Raw genomic sequence first — 16,550 nt, forward strand, 5'->3', positions numbered from 1 at the left:
AAACACATAATTAGGAGATGTGATAAACTTCCACCACAGTCCTGAATGATTACAAGCTCGAAAGAGTGGTCTTAGTACACATAACGCCCCAATACCTACACAGACACACACACACACATACATCCTACACCTACACACACAACCCTTTACACATACACTCCTACACCTACACCCCCACTGCTCCCCTCCCCAATCACAGCAATACAATCACTCATTAATCCTCTGACCTTGGACTTTCTGCAAAGCAGAAAAGGGGAAAGGATATTACAATTCTGAAAATAATGAAGAACACTACATATGTTCTGTCACAAAGAAATAGTTTACATTAAGTTTACACTAGTAGACATTTTGAGTAACTGTTGTTAATTTTAAGTTTCAAGACAGGCTGTTAAGAAACTAGAACCCAGTTTTATCCTGGCCCTGAAAATATAAGTATGAATTATCTTTTCTACAGTTTACGGGGATATCACCATCTACCCCTATTTACTTTATTAAGGCTTTAAAGAATATAAATACACTGTAATCCAAAGGTCCATCTACATCTGAGCTGAGAATTATTTATTTTCATTGCTACAGTGGTACAAATACTGTTACATATTTTTGAACTTAATTTATTTAAAAGTATGTCCAATACTTTATGAAGTATGGACCAAATGTAAGGACTACAGCTAACAAATAGTTCTGATGAGCTTCTAGGAATTGTAAAACTCAAAGGACCTCTTCATGTACTCTTCTGCTCCACTGTCAGCAAGGTAACCGATATAACCAATGTAGTATTTTTGTACTAGTTTAAAGTTTGGTGCACATCTTTGTACACAGCAGCTTTTGTCTCCACAATTTCCCCTCCCACTGTTTCTAGCCTGTCCAGGCTAACCTTGAACACAGGATCTTCTGGAACTACAAGTGTACTCCACCACACCCTGCTCTAGGAAAGTTTTCAATGCCAAGGCAGGAAATATATCTTTGTTGCCAGATATACTTGCATATCCTGTAATCGTAACAGTTTGGAAGCTGACGTAAGAGGGTTTTAACGCCAGTCTAGTTTGGGCTACAAAGTGAGCACCCACCCATCCAATACACAGCTCCAGTCCTGTGTCAGCACTTTATGTCAGTAATGCTTCTTATTGGTGGTATGTGCAGAGGGCTTTTGATTTATTCTGACATAAGTACATTAAACAGGAAGAAAAGGGTAAGCAGGAAATATTTCCATTTTATTAAACTGCAAGGAGACTAGACTTTAAGGGAGATTTGTTCTTTTTTTTTTTTTTTGTCTTGTTTTTTTGTTTTTTGTTTCTCTCTATAGCTTTGGGGCCTGTCCTGGACCTTGCTTTGTAGTCCAGGCTAGCCTCGAACTCACAGAGATCCACCTGGCTCTGCATCCCGAGTGCTGGGATTAAAGGCATGCACCACTACTGCCCGGCCAGGCCAAGATTTGTTCTTAAAGAAGCTACAACCTTCAGTCTCTACAAGTTTCTTAATCCTAGGATTTTAAACTGCTTTTACCATGAGAAATAAGAATTTTTTTTTTTTTTTTTTGAGAGACATGGTCTCTCTATTGTATAGCTCTGACTGTCCTGGAACTTGCTCTGTAGACCAGGCTGGTCTCCCAACTCCCAGAGACCCACCTGCTTCTGCCTCTCCAGTGCCTGGATTAAAGGTGTGCGCCACCATGCTCAGTTTGGCATGACTCAGTAGGTTGTACACTTAGAATGTAACGTATGATTATACTAAAAGAAATGGAAAGTTTTGCATGCATATATACTTTAAATACATATATGTAAGAATGAATAAAGCATAAATCATGTGTTATGAAAATTATAATTGTAAACAAATATCCAAGATTTTTACTATTGCTTATTTTCCTCTTTTACGGTTTAATGACTTACCTCCTAAATACAGGAAAAAAACCCACAGTAAAGATGGCTTCTTTTAAAGGAAGCCTGAAGTTTTGGTATCTGTTGTCAGTGGCAGTCTTAGGGAGGGATGGAAGGTTTGCTCTGGAATTGTAGGCTTTCTTAGATAGCATGTGCTTTACATGCAGCCTGTGACTTCTCTGTAGCTTTGAGGAGTAGGAGTTTCTAGCTCTTTTCTGTATTCAAGATCCCAAAGATATTATCATAGGGAGACTTCTGACAGAAACCATTATTTAGAAATTCTGAATGAACAATTGTAATTGAGGTGGCTATAAGCTGAGTACTACCTACATTATTACAACTAACTGGTCAGTAAACATGCTATTTGTAAGACAACTTTGCAACTTGTGCTAGGTACTGAAACTACAATGATTAAAAATGCACGGCCTCTGCCTCTGCTCCTATGACATTAGTCTCTCCACAAGTCAAGTCTAACCACAGAATGAACACTTAAAATACAGCACAAACATGCACAGAACCTCTAGTCTACAAAGTGCAACAGCAACACAGAAGTACCATCAGAATCTGCCCCTCTAAGTCAGGAACAGAAAGGGTTTCTTCTCTTCTTTCTGTTGTTTCTTGATACAGGATTTTAATAATACAAAGTAGCCTAGAACTCACTGTGTAGCCAATGATGACCTTGAACTTCTGATTCTCCGGACTCCTCTCCCAAGTGTTGGGATAACAGGTATGAGTCACTGACCCTGCCAGAAGCTATTTAAGAGCGTAGTTTTTTAGAATAGGCACCAGGAAAGAGACAACAGAGATGGGAATGGGAAAAGCACCAATATCAATTTTTAAAAATGTGTGAGTGCACGTGTGTGTGTGTGTGTGTGTGTGTGTGTAAGAGAGAGAGAGAGACAGAGAGACAGACAGGAGAGGGGAATGAACATGCAGGTGTCTGTGGGCCACAGTGCATGTATGTGTAGGGAGGTTAGAAGACAAGTTCAGGCCTTTCACCTTGAGACACGTCCCTTGTCCCCTCCACTTGCTCAGTCTACTTAGCCTGAAGCTCCTGGGTGTCTTCACCTCCTGTCTTGTGAAGGAACACTGGGCATAACTGTGTATTACTGTGTCTTATTTGCTATATGTTGTTCTGGGACTTGAACTTGGGTCCTCATGCTTGTGTGGAAGCACTTAACGCACTGAGCCAACCCCCTTAGGCCCACCACAGCCATTTCCAGTTGTACTCAGGGGTATACTTGGTTCTGTCACACCTCTTGATCTTGTATCAGGTGAGGTGGCCACGCCTTTAGTCCCAGCACTCTGGAGGAAGAGGTGGGCCAATCTCCATGAGCTCTAGGCCAGCTAGGGCTATGCAGTGAGAACTTGTCACATTTAAAAAAAAAGCAAGCACATTGTAACAGTGTATATAAGCAGGTGAAGTCTAACAGCAGCAGAAAGGGAAAACCGGAAACTGCTCTTTAATTATTCTTGAAAAACCAGTTACAGAAAACGTTCTATGAATGTTGCAAAGAATTACAACTCATTGTAATTCAGCACTGAGACAACTATGCACCCCCACTTTCAATAATTTTTTTTTTTTTTTTTTTTTTTTGCCGGAGCTGAGGATCGAACCCAGGGCCTTGTGCTTGCCAGGCAAGCACTCTACCACTGAGCTAAATCCCCAACCCCTCAATAATTCTTAAGAGGAAATTTAACATTTAAAAATTTTTATGATTTTATAACAGAGTTTAAACTAATTTTTACTTTTATAAAGGGGCCACCACTAAAAAGGAGAAGGGACCTTAAAGAAAATCTGTGTAGGTAATAAAATGTAGGGTACTTTAAAATAATTTAGGGCAGCCGGGCAGTGGTGGCACATACCTTTAACCTTGGATTTTTGTGGTCTACAGAGCTAGTTCTAGGAGAGGCTCCAAAGCCACACAGAGAAACTCTAAGAAAAAAAAATTAGGGCATGTTTCTGAATCAGCTTGGTACACAAGGACAAAAGCACTATCTGGATGTGGTGGCACATGTCTGCAACCCCAGTGCTTAGGAGGCTGGGGCAGGCAGACTGCTGTGAGTTCAAGGCAGCCAGCCTGTGCTACAGAGTGAGAGAAACTTCCTAAAAAAAAAAAAAAAAGCTTGAAAAATATGTTTAAAATGCATTTCACACGGCAAGTCTGTTGAAGATCCCAGCTAGAATACCGCCCACTGAGGAGTTCAGGTTGTTTATCTCCATTATCCTGTGGATGGGTAGGAGGGGCAATAAAGTACAGCATTCGACAGTCCAGCAAGACGAAATGCACTTTTCACCAAATGGACTTCTTTCTACACAAGGAAACACATAAAGCTGAACCAAAGTAAACCATCAACTATCTGGTTTGTCCGTCTGTCCGTCAGGCAGTCTTGCTCGGAGCTCAGGCTGGCTGAGACTCACAATCATCCTGCTTCATCACATGCCTGATTGTTTTGTCCTCCCCAAACCAGAAAGAAGTTTCTTCTGCAGCCGGTCCTCAGTCCTCCTCTTGGGGAGAGCATTGCAAACTGCACAAAGCACAAGTGCTGCTCAGTCCGCCCGGGACCGAAGCCTGGTCTTTCAGGTAACGCCTCAGCATGCTTTACATCTAGTTTCATACATCTGTGTGTTTCGTGGAGGAGAGAGGAAAAAAAAAGACTACAAGGCATGTTATCCCAAAGATGGCCAAGACAACAAGCATTAGCCAAATTCTGAGGCTGTTGAAAACAGCTGTTTATATCGCTACACTGTGATTATTGTACTTTAATATATATACCATAGTCAAACAATTCCTATTTGTCCTAAAATAAAAATGAGAAAAGAATTCAAGTGATATTTAACATTTTAGTTTTAGAGGGCCATGAAATAGCTTTATACACTGTGAGGCAAAAAATCACTGAATAGCCTTGAATCATGAAGAAGATGAATTTTATTGAGATATGCAACATATGTAGATATATTTTACAAATGCATTTCAAGGATTTCATGCTACTATTAGTTTTAAAGTATTATGTAAACCTGAAATATGTAGGGCAACTGAAGTATCCTATGAACTAATAGACACTATTCATTTCTAAAATGAATGTAAACTATATGATTTACCTTATAAAGCAATGTCTGGTAATTTGGCAGGGGAAGGATATTCCATTTCTTTCCTACTGTAGCTAAATCTGCCATGAAACATGCAGTCTAGTTCACATGCAGTGAAAACAAATTCTCCTAACCCTTATATTGTTTAATTGCACCATGCTAGCACCAGTCCTTCTCAAAGAGCCTGCAACAAGTTATGATCAACTGTCTGTTCTGTGTCTTATATTAATGCAATTCTTTAGTAGCTGACACTATCTATGCCATTAGGAAAAGCTGTGATTTGTCAGTGCAGACAAAGCTGGGCTTTAATCCATCCTTTTAACCACATTGCCAAGCCTGTATTGTTTTCACTGCGTCTCAATTAGAGATAGGCAGGACACCTGGTACTTCTTTATCGGAGTCCCATGGTTGCCAGATGACTCAAAATCCACAGCAGGTGCTAAGGAGTGTGAGGATAGCCCTATTACTGGAAGCTGGAGTGGAATACATTTGTACCATATATAATTGCTCGTAAATCAGTCAATTACTAAATGAAAACATTAGAAGAGTTGATAAGTTCATTTCTACCAATGTTCATGTAAATACATTAAGAAAGATCAGCCTCAAATAAATAGGCTTAAAAACTCAAACCTATCTAAGGTATCTGGAAATACTTCCTGATTTAATAATCGAATAATCATTGGTGATTTACAAATGTCACTAGCATTGACTATAAATACTTACATCTCTCTCTCCTACCTTCACAAAAGGTGCACGAAACAAAGCATCTAAAAGAAAAACTAAGTTATGTGGACTTCAAAGTTAACAAAATCAACAATCTCTATCTATTCTTGTTAAGATATAATACTTGAGAATACTATCACTAATTTGTAAAAATGAAGTTTTCATACTGAGTTAAGAACTGCTCCAAAATCACTAGTATTAGAGTTAAGTTTATAACTACTGGGAGGGTCTGAGAAACACAGCCTCTTCATGTTGTTCTTTTTGGAAACAAAAGTTTCAGTACATCAAAGCAGAGAAAATTAATGTAGGAGTTTCAGTTAAATATTAAGCTTGAACCTTGTCAGATAATTGTAAAAAGGAAAATATGCACACACACACACACACACACACACACACACACACACACACACACGCAGAAACAAAAATGAAAACCACCCCCAAACCAAAAGCTCCCTAAACTCTAAAGTGAGATTTTACAGTATACAATTACTTAAGTGTTATCTCTACTTAAATGTGCACTAATATAATTAAGATTTTAAATGCTGTAATTATTGGGGATACAGAAAAGTGATTTTATTATCATAGCAGGTATTAACAAAGCACAGCAAATTGCCATTTCAAACATGGTCATAGACTCTATGATAAGCAGTATATTGGCTTAAACTAATGCACTATGTGCCCCCAGGGAATGATAGCCTGGGACACTGGCCTTTAACATCAGAATCTGTCCATTAATCTTGACTTTAAATATAATCTATTCTGCAGTAGAAGGAAGAATGGGCATTCAATGAATTACTGTTTTTGAAATACTGCACTAGTGCCATTTACTAAAATCACTTAAGGGGATACAAGGAGAGGGAATTCTAGTAAATTTTACAGATTCACTAATTTTACAAAACATGCACTTGACTCTCTCCAACTTCAGCAAGAACATCTCAGTTATATAAGAAATTACAGCAAAAAGTTTTCTTAAAATCTCTTTTTGCTCTTATATAAGGGTAGCTGCCTAAATTCTAACAGCAAATATAACTTAGTCAATTTAATTTCAGCTGGTAAAAGAATCACCTGTGGAAATACACTGTGAGGTCAGAATCCCTGGAGGTTAAAAATAGGTTTTAACTTAAAAAAGAAAAAAAGTAGATCATTTTGCTTGCTTCAGAATGACCAATGGCTTGTTAAAAGGGTTCCAGGACACAGAAAGCTCAGGAAGTATTTATACAAATACCAGGGTGTATGATACTTCATTAAAAGGAAACAATGGTCCCATTTTTAAACACACTCAAGCTAGTCAGAACTCACTGAGGTAAGGAAAGATGATTGAAACAGCCATTAGGTATTTACTAAATGGTAAATATAGGAATTAACCTTAAGATGTGCTGAATCACTTATTTTATAATTATTTTAGCATCTGTAACTATTACACAATTGATTTACATTTCTATAATAACATATAATATACAAACTATATCTACATTCAGATGTCACCTGAGAATTCCAAAAAGGCAAAGTGTAAAGGAAACTAAACTAGATTTATAGCTTTATCGGATACGTGAATTGTGGTGATTTTAAGCCATTTTCAGTTAAAATTTTTATGGATATAAAACTTACTTTCATCTAAACATAGAAATATCATGAAATAAAACATTCATTCATGACTTTGCTGTAGCATAAGCCGGATATGGCATGTTAACACTGAGTACTACAGGTGGCTGTTTAAATATATTCATCTGCTTTCTTTTTGATAGTAGCTATGTGCTAAAGGCAAGTCAACACTCCTATCAAGAGAGTAAGTAATGTGGAAACATCAGTTCTACAGCAGCTATTTTTGCTCCTTCGCTTTTCTGAGCAGCAATTAGTAAAGCAACCCCTTCCCCTCCTCCCTAGCTGTCAAGCTGTTCAGAGCAGTTTGCAACTTGACAATGGTACCATTGTGAATGCTCTCTGGGCTTCCTTCCCACAGAGAGTTAAATGGGCAGTTCCTGCTGCCCATGATTGGTGTCCAGTGAAATAATACTCAAGAGCCAGGTTTTATCAGCTTCACGCCAAAGAAGTGAAGCCAGGGAACCCAAGCCTTCATATCATACTGGACCATATGCCAACCCTGATGGCCCCAAAGGTTTATCACTAAGAATCAGGATCCATCATGTCCCTTGTGAAATTTCACTTCACATACCTTATGTGAAATGCAAAGCTTCACTAAAAACTGAACCTTCTTTACAACTGGCATGAACAGATGGACGGTAACAGTGGTTTGGCAAGCAAAAGTTAAGATTTAAATAGGCTATACTGTAGTGTTTGAGAAAATGTATTTAGAAGAAAATGGGGAGATTTGTGACCCATGCTTTAATTTTTATCCTATTACTGGATTAATAAAAGTTCAGTATTAAAAATTCTTACTTTTAGTAAAATGAAAAGGATTAAAAGCACTTTAGTTCCCATGCCGATAGGTCTAATGAGTTAGATTGATTTCTGCTGTACAGCCTTTATTTATTCTCTGAATCCCCCAAATACCATCTGAGTCTACAGTTGTTTTTAATATTTAAACAAAGACTAGAAGGCAATTTGTGCATCAGTGTGGTGAATAATAATATGAATATACCAGCCTCTCCTTATCACTCACAGAACTCAGGTTTTTAACATGGGGAAGAAAATCCTGTTTCAGCAGGGGTGAGAAGTTAAAAGATAAATGTAGATCAACATCAAATTTACGTGATTGAGGAGCAGTATGTCCAGGCTCTCATGGAGCTCTGTCTCGCCTCTGGAGTACTGAGATATGACCCAGCTGTCTACATTGGTATTTGTGGACCATACTGACACATGAGATTTGACAAAAATGTATAAGATAGTGGAAGTCATTTTATTTTTTTTTTTTTGTCACGAAGCCAGCATGTAATAACTAAGAATAGGACACCACCCCCAAAGAGGACAGGCTCTAAGAATTTCATCTGCCAGTATTGCATAAAAGCATAATATATAAAAACAAAGTTAGGATTGCTATGTAAGAATGTACAGTCTAACCAGCTATGGGCTGTACATCTAAAAACTCAGTAACTTGGGAGGCAGAAGCAGACTTTGAGTTCAAGGCTAATCTGCAGTGCACGGCGGCTCTCGACTAGCCTGGCTAGATAAAACCCTGTCTCAAAAACCGAAGGGCTGAGGTAGAGTTTGCTCAGCAGCAGAGTGCTTGTCCAGGGCATACACACTGAATTTGATTTTCAGCACCACAAAGAATCTATCATAGGAAATAAAATCTCAAATGCTCTTTAAAAATGACAAATATGTGTACATACTATCAAACATTTACACATACCTTCTCAGTCTCACGAAGAAAAAAAAATCAGCTATTACTGTTAATAGCCTGACAATAATTGCTTGATGAATTATAAAATACTGAGATTTATGAAAATGACAGTTAATAAAACATACATTGTAAAGGTTTCTCCAAGGAGAACAATTATTAATTTCAACAGTAATTCCTCTCTAAATCATCAGGCAAAAGGCATACAAAGGCAGAAGGTATTGTCACTGGCACCATACTGTCAGTAACAGCAGAAAACCCAGACCATTTTGCTTTTCTTCTTCCTGGCTCCACTGTAGGTTTAGACACATTGCTCCATCTTCACCCGCTACTGCTCTTCCATTTGCCCTGGACCACCCAGCAGTGATCTGTTTGCATTAACACACACTTAGCTACTTAGGGCAGAGGGAAGGCATATGGAAGTCAGAGAACAACCGTTTTGGGGGTTGGTTCTCTTCTACTTTGTTGTGAGGCAGGGTCTTTCATCCAGCAGCTGAATCCTGAAGCAGGCTTCTGGCCGATTTTCTCATCTCCACTTTCTATCTTCCCACAGATGTGCTGGGAATACAGAAGCTCGTCATTGCATCTGTCAGTTTATGTGGTTCCAAGGGATGAACTCAGGCTGTTGGTTTTTCATAGTTGATAGTTCGATTTTTACCCACTGAATGATCTCCCCGGTCCCAACTTACTTACTTACTTTCTTTCTTTCTTTCTTTCTTTCTTTCTTTCTTTCTTTCTTTCTTTCTTTCTTTCTCTCTCTCTCTCTCTCTCTTTCTTCTTTCTTTCTCTCTCTTCCTTCCTTCCTTTTTTTCTCTCTCTTTCTTCTTCTTCTCCTCCCCTCCTCCTCCTCTTCTTCTTCTTCTTATATTTCCTATTCATTTTACATACCAACCACAAATTCCCCTCTCTTCCCTCCTCCCACCCCCCAGCCTTCCCTCCCACCCCACCCCCATTCCTACCTCCTCCAAGGCAAGGTCTCCCATGGGCAGTCAGCAGAGCCTGGCACATTCAGTTGAGGCAGGTCCAGGTCCCTCCTCCCTGCACCAAAGCTGCACAAAGTATCCAACCATAGGCACTGGGCTCCAAAAAACCCGGCTCATGCACCGGGGATGGGTCCTGATCCCACTGCCTGGGGGACCCCTAAACAGTCCAAGCTAAATAACAGTCTTGTCTATCCAGAGGGCCTAGATGTTATACAGACACTAAGAGACCATGTATGCCAACCCAGACTATTATATCCAGCAAAACTATCAATTGCCATAGATGGAGTAAACAAAATATTCCATGATAAAACCAGATTTAAACAATACCTATCCACGGCCTTATCTACTCTGAGGAGTGGATGGGGGCAGAGAGGGAGGGAGGTGAGGAGGCGGGAGAAAGGGAGGGAGGGGGAACTGGAGTTGGTATGTAAAATGGGAAAAAAATTTTAATAAATAAACATATTTAATAATAAAAAAATCTAGAGAAAAACAATACCTATCCACAAATCCAGTCCCACAGAAAGCACTAGAAGAAAAAAAACCCAACCTAAGGAAGTTATATACACCCATGAAAACACAGGCAATAGATAATCCCACACCAACAAATACCAAAGAAGAGAAACACACAACACTACCACCAAAAAATAACAGGAATTAACAACCACTGGTCATTGATATCCATTAACATCAATGTTCTCAATTTGCCTGTAAAAAGACACAGGCTAACAGAATGGACACAAAAACAGGATCCATCCTTCTGCTACATACAAGAAATGCACCTAAACTTCAAAGACAGACACTACCTCAGAGTAAAAGGCTGGGAAAAGACTTTCCAATCAAATGGACTTAAAAAGCAAGCTGGTATAGCTATCTTAATGTCTAATAAAATAGACTTCAAACTAAAATCAATCAAAAGAGATTGGAAAGGGCATTACATATTTATCACAGGGAAAATCTACCAAGATGAAGTCATAATTCTGAACATTTATGCCCCAAATACAAGGGCATCCACATTTGTAAAAGAATCATTACTAAAGCTTAAATTGCACATCAAACCCCACACACTAGTGGTGGGAGATTTCAACACGCCACTTTCACCAGGAGACAGATCTGCCAGACTAAATTTGACAGAGAAATAAAGGACCTAGCCGAAGTTATGACTCAAATGGACTTAACATCTATAGAACATTCCACCCTAATCAAAAAAAGAATATTCCTTCTTCTTAGCACACCAATGGAACCTTCTCTAAAATTGATCACATGCGCAGTCACAAAGCAAATCTCAACAGATACCAAAAAAAAAAAAAAAAAAAAAAAAAAGGAATAACCTCTTTTATTTTATCGGACCACCATGGCTTAAAGTTAGATTTCAACAACAACAAAAATTAAAGAAGAGATTCATGTAAACTGAATAATGCTCAACTGAATCACCAATGGGTAAAGAAAGAGAAAGAACGAGAGAAAAAGAAAGAAAGAAAGAAAGAAAGGAAAGGAAGGAAGGAAGGAAGGAAGAAAGAAAGAAAGAAAGAAAGAAAGAAAGAAAGAAAGAAGGAAATTAAAGATTTCCTAGAATTCAATGAAAATGAAAGTAAAACATACCCAAACTTATGGGCTACTATGAAAGCAGTGCTAAGAGGAAAGTTCATAGCACTAAATAAAGAAGACAGAAATCTCACACCAGTGACTTAACAGCACACCTGAAAGTAATACAACAAAAAGAAGTAAACTCACCCAGGAGGAATAGACACCAAGAAATAATCAAATTGAGGACTGAAATCAATGAAGTAGAAACCAACTTGCATTTCTTGACCACATTACACTCCATATGTTGCCACATCCCTTTCCTACCCTGAAAAGCTTTGAATTTTTTGTCTCATAACGTCCCGTGTATCTTTAAAAGAAATCTGCAGAACAGAATCCCTTGGTAAAGCCATTCCTAATCTGCTTCACCCCAATACTATCTTTTCTCACTCATAATTAGTCATTATCCCTATCCTACTTTGTATGTATCACTTCTGCTGGGCCCTCTCAGTGTGCAGTTCACTAATCCAGTTCACAGGGTTCTTCTCTCCTACACACTGTATGCTACTCAAACACAGAGACCTTTTTTCTTTTTAGATAAGGTCTTACTATGTAGCTTTGACTGTTCTGGGGCTCAATAACTCAATGTGTAGATCATGCTGACCTCGAACTCACAGAGATTCACCTGCCTCTGCCTCCTAAGTGCTGGAATTAAAGACGTGCGCCACCACATCCACACCTGGGGGGGGGTGGCTTTCTTAATTCTAGCTTTTCTCTGACAGTGTCTCCTAGATTGAAGATAGACAACAAATACGTGACTAAGTGAATGACCTCAAAGTCCTTAGTAATATGGTTAGTATCAGTTCTTGGGAGAGGATAAAACCTCTATCTCAGATTTCAGCATTGTTTTTAAGTTGAAGCCGAGTGGTGGTGGTGGTGGTGGTGGTGGTGCATCTTTAATCCCAGCACTTGGGATGCAGGGGCAGGAGGATGGATTTCTGTGAGTTAAAGGCCAGCCTCGTCTAAAGAGTGAATTCCAAGACAGCCAGGGAAACCTTGTCTTGGAAAACCACGGGTTCAATTACTGGTTCAATTCCATAAACAAACTTACTCTATTAACATCACATATTTATTACACACCAGAGTTTCATGTCTATTCCCTTTCTTTTTTGGGGGGTGGGGAGCTGAGGACCAAACCCAGGGCCTAGCAAGCGCTCTATCCCCAACTCCTCCCTTTCTTTTTTTTTTGCCTCCCGCTTCTCCTTCTTCCTCCCTCAACCTCTTCCAGTATTAGAGATTTGTGTAAGCTAGGCAAGTGTTCTTCCATTGAGTTACAGCCCCTTTAAAGATAAACCTTTCTCTTTTTAAATTTGGAGACATAGTGAACTTATTAATGCATCCTAGTCTAGTCTGGTCTAAAACTTGTGATCCTCCTGCCTCAACTTTCTAAGAAGTTGGTTCTATAGGTGTTTGTCATTGTATCTGGTTGCTTTTATCTTTTCCTTGTTGAATGCATAAGTCAGACTTAGCATTCTCAAACCAATAATAACTTTAAAAATATGTGATAAAAGATTTCTACAATGATTGAAAAGAATCTACTAGATAATTAGTAGTATCATCAACAAACAGATACTTTCCACTCAGTGAAAGGAATAGCTAAAATAATTACACAGTAAGGAATCTATTAGTGTCACTATAGAAGTGCTGTTTAAAGAATTGCTCTGTTTGCAGAAACACTATTAGGGTTGGCAATAAAACAGAGGTCAGTGGAATACATAAGCATACCAAAAAATTCTTTGAAAGTAGTAATATATTCTGTCTTTAATACAGAAGAAATGTAAGTGCTCCAATTAGAGACTGTCAGGCATAAGAATATTTTCAACTCTTGGAGAAGTCCTAACACAACAATTATTATCAAGCACATAAAAGACCCTCTGCATAGTTCTGAGTATATTTACCAGCTAACTATTTGTCTATTCAGTTCAAGACTGATTCAGAAAGAATGAGAAATAAATGCCCTCAGATATGGAGACTCCTAATGGAATCGCTAATGGTACAAACGTTCCAGCAGTGAGCTGAAGGACTAGCTCCCCAGCACCCAGAGTCCTACAGCTCCCTCTGCTGCTCGCCTGTGACTCTCACCTTTCCTGCCATCTAGTAAGGACATGTGAGCACTTGGAGCTTTAATCTTGGTAAAATGGTACAAAGTCTCCCACAGTCAGTGCCATCAAGTCAGACATGTTTGGGCTCACTTTTCTCCCTAACAGATAGTCTTTACCCTTATCTTTTACTTTTCATCTCTGAAAATGAATGCTCTTCACTAAGCATAATGTTCACTAATAAAAATAACACCAACTAACCAATCAAAATACAGACTTCTGGGGCATGGTGCTGCACACCATTGATCCTACCACACAGGAGGCAGAGGCAAGCAGATCTCTGTGAGTGCAAGGCCAGCCTGGCCTACAGAGCGAATTCTAGGTCAGCCAGGGCTCTCAAGAAACAAACACAACTCTTTCCATGTGTTTGCTGTTGTTTTATTTGTGTGTTGTGATAGATATTCTTAGTTGTCAACTTGACTAGAGGGTGACACACCTTTAATCTGGGCCACACCTTCTGCTGGAAGCCTATATAAGAACATGGAAGAAGGAAGGCTTCCTTGTTCTTTGCCTGCTTGCCCTGGCCTTGTCAGCACATCCATTCCTTCACTGGCACTGGAGCCTACCTCTTTGGGATCCCAGCATATAGAAAAGCAGCTGAGACACCTAGCCTAATGGACTTTCCATTCACGGCTAGGCTTTGCTGGATTAGTTGGACTGCTGCCTGCAAGTCATTCCAATAAGTTCCCTTTATATATGTAAATGTGTGTGTGTGTGTGTGTACATATATGTGTGTGTTTGTATAGATACATTTCTTTTGGTTCTAGGCTTCCTCATTTTAGCTACCCAGCACACTCCTCAAAGTGACAGCCAAGTCATAAAGTTTTTTAAAGATTGATTTTATTTTATATGTATGAATATTTTTCTTGCATGCATGCATATGTACCACATGTGTGTCAGTGGAGTTCAAAAGAGGGTACTGGATCCCCTGATAATGGTGTTAGAGATAGTTAGGAGCCTCCATATGGGTTCCTCTTTAGGAGGAACAAGTATCAACCTTTGAGCTATCTCTCCAACCCCATGCAACCTAGTTCAATATCAATTTAAAATTATAAGTTACAAATTTTTTTTTAACTTTTCAAAAAATAAGCTAATCATAAACTTAAAAGCATAGATAATGGACTGGAGAGATGGTTCAGTAGTTAAGAATAGTGCTATTCTTGCAGAGGGTCAGAGTTTACTTCTCAGCACCCATGCTGGAAGGCTCACAACCACATGTAACTTCAGCTCCAGGGAGATGTGATGCCTCTGCACTTACATATGTACACACACACAGTTTTATCTTAAAAATAATAGAAATAAGTCTTTAAAAGCATAGGCAATAAGAACACATGTGAACTTTAGGAATTTTAGAGTACCCTTGGAAGTGAGAGAAAAGAATTCATTAAGACTCCATCCACGGACGGTGCCCTTTGTTACATCATAGTGAGTTACTACTCATTTACCATAGGCCAGATATGGTGCTAAGTCAGTGAAATCAGGAGGAAGGTAATACTTACTGACAGCCGGCAGTGGTGCACACGCCTTTAATCCCAGCACTCGGGAGGCAGAAGCAGGCAGATCTCTGAGTTCTAGGCCAGCCTGGGCTACAGAGTGAGTTCCAGGAAAGGCACAAAGCTACACAGAGAAACCTTATCTCGAAAAACCAAACCAAACAAACAAACAAACAAATAAATAAATAAAAATAAAAAACTTACTGATATGTGCACAAACATATAAGAACTATAGCAAAATGTTTTGAGGCAGTGTGAGCAATAATTTTGCTAAATGGAGGAATTATTTTTACTTTTTGCCCCCTAAAGATGTATCACTTAGGTTATAATGAATGAGTATATTAAATAGAAAACAGCAGAGGTACATATTCTTGGAGTTTTAAAACATGAACATTCATAGAAGATGACTTCGGTTTAGCTGAACAAACACAGCATCTGTGTGTTAGTGTGCTGGGAGAAGACAGCAGAGAAGGGCCATGGGGTTGAGGAGATACACAGGTATGTTTGACCAAGCTATGGGAACAACGAGGCTGGAAGGGCATGAGAAAAGAACTGTTTGCAGGTGATCAACCAAATGTAGACCTGTTTCAGTAGGCAGTCAGAACTGTTGTAAGCCTTTAGCATGCCCAGGTTTGTGTTTTAGACAGTAATAACATCATCAGCCCCCACACAGCTACAGTGTTCTGAGCTGCTGCTGGAGATGACAGGAAGGCTGACTAGTGCTTCTTTGGACAGTTTTATGTAATCCTTACACTAATCTTGAGTTTGGTACTATAACCATCTCCTTTTTACAGATTAAATTAAGGACAGTCCATATTTATTGATGTTATTTTCTAAGAAAATGCTTTACAAAAGACAGTAAATACATAAAATTATGTAAGTTTTCAAGAAACTCATTTTCTTCTAACATAAATGGCAGTAATATTGATGAGGCCCCCCAGGAGCTTTACAGTGTCCATCATAATGAAAGGGAACTGCATTAGTGGAGCCAATCAATTACCATTCACTTAGCTTTGCCTTCCATACTTCTGCAACAGGTCCCTCACATTTGAGTAGTAGACTGCAGGGCTAACAAACTGTGACTAATTGAAGAATTATCATTGAATTTAGTAATCTGTCTGATAAAGTTAAACAAAGCCAATTCTGGCATTCAAGAAAAAGTCAATCTACACAGATTGAGAAAAATCAAGTAATATTGGTTGTGGTAGGAAAGCACTCTTTAAAGATGCCTTTTAACTGTATAGTGCCCCTAATACTGTGTATCTCAGAATATCCTCTATATCATATGTAGACACATACAAAGCCCCAGCTAAAAATCACAAGAAATAAAGCATTGGCTGGGCCTGGTGGCACATGTCTTTAATCCTAACACTCAGGAGACAGAGGCAGATGAAATTCTGTGAATTTG

The 16,550-nt window shown here is 38.9% G+C and overlaps 1 protein-coding gene and 1 non-coding gene across 17 annotated transcripts in view; both read right to left on the reverse strand.

The window, feature by feature from the left end:
- The window catches only part of Ralgapa1 (Ral GTPase activating protein catalytic subunit alpha 1), a 212,136-nt gene that overhangs the window by 12,347 nt on the left and 183,239 nt on the right, over positions 1-16,550 (reverse strand). The gene's annotated exons all lie outside the window — the stretch shown is intronic.
- Trnaa-ggc lies at positions 3,471-3,545 on the reverse strand. Its single transcript has one exon. It is a non-coding gene; the product is annotated as a tRNA-Ala (tRNA).

Source organism: Onychomys torridus, chromosome 14 (assembly GCF_903995425.1).
Source record: "Onychomys torridus chromosome 14, mOncTor1.1, whole genome shotgun sequence".
Taxonomy (NCBI): domain Eukaryota; kingdom Metazoa; phylum Chordata; class Mammalia; order Rodentia; family Cricetidae; genus Onychomys; species Onychomys torridus.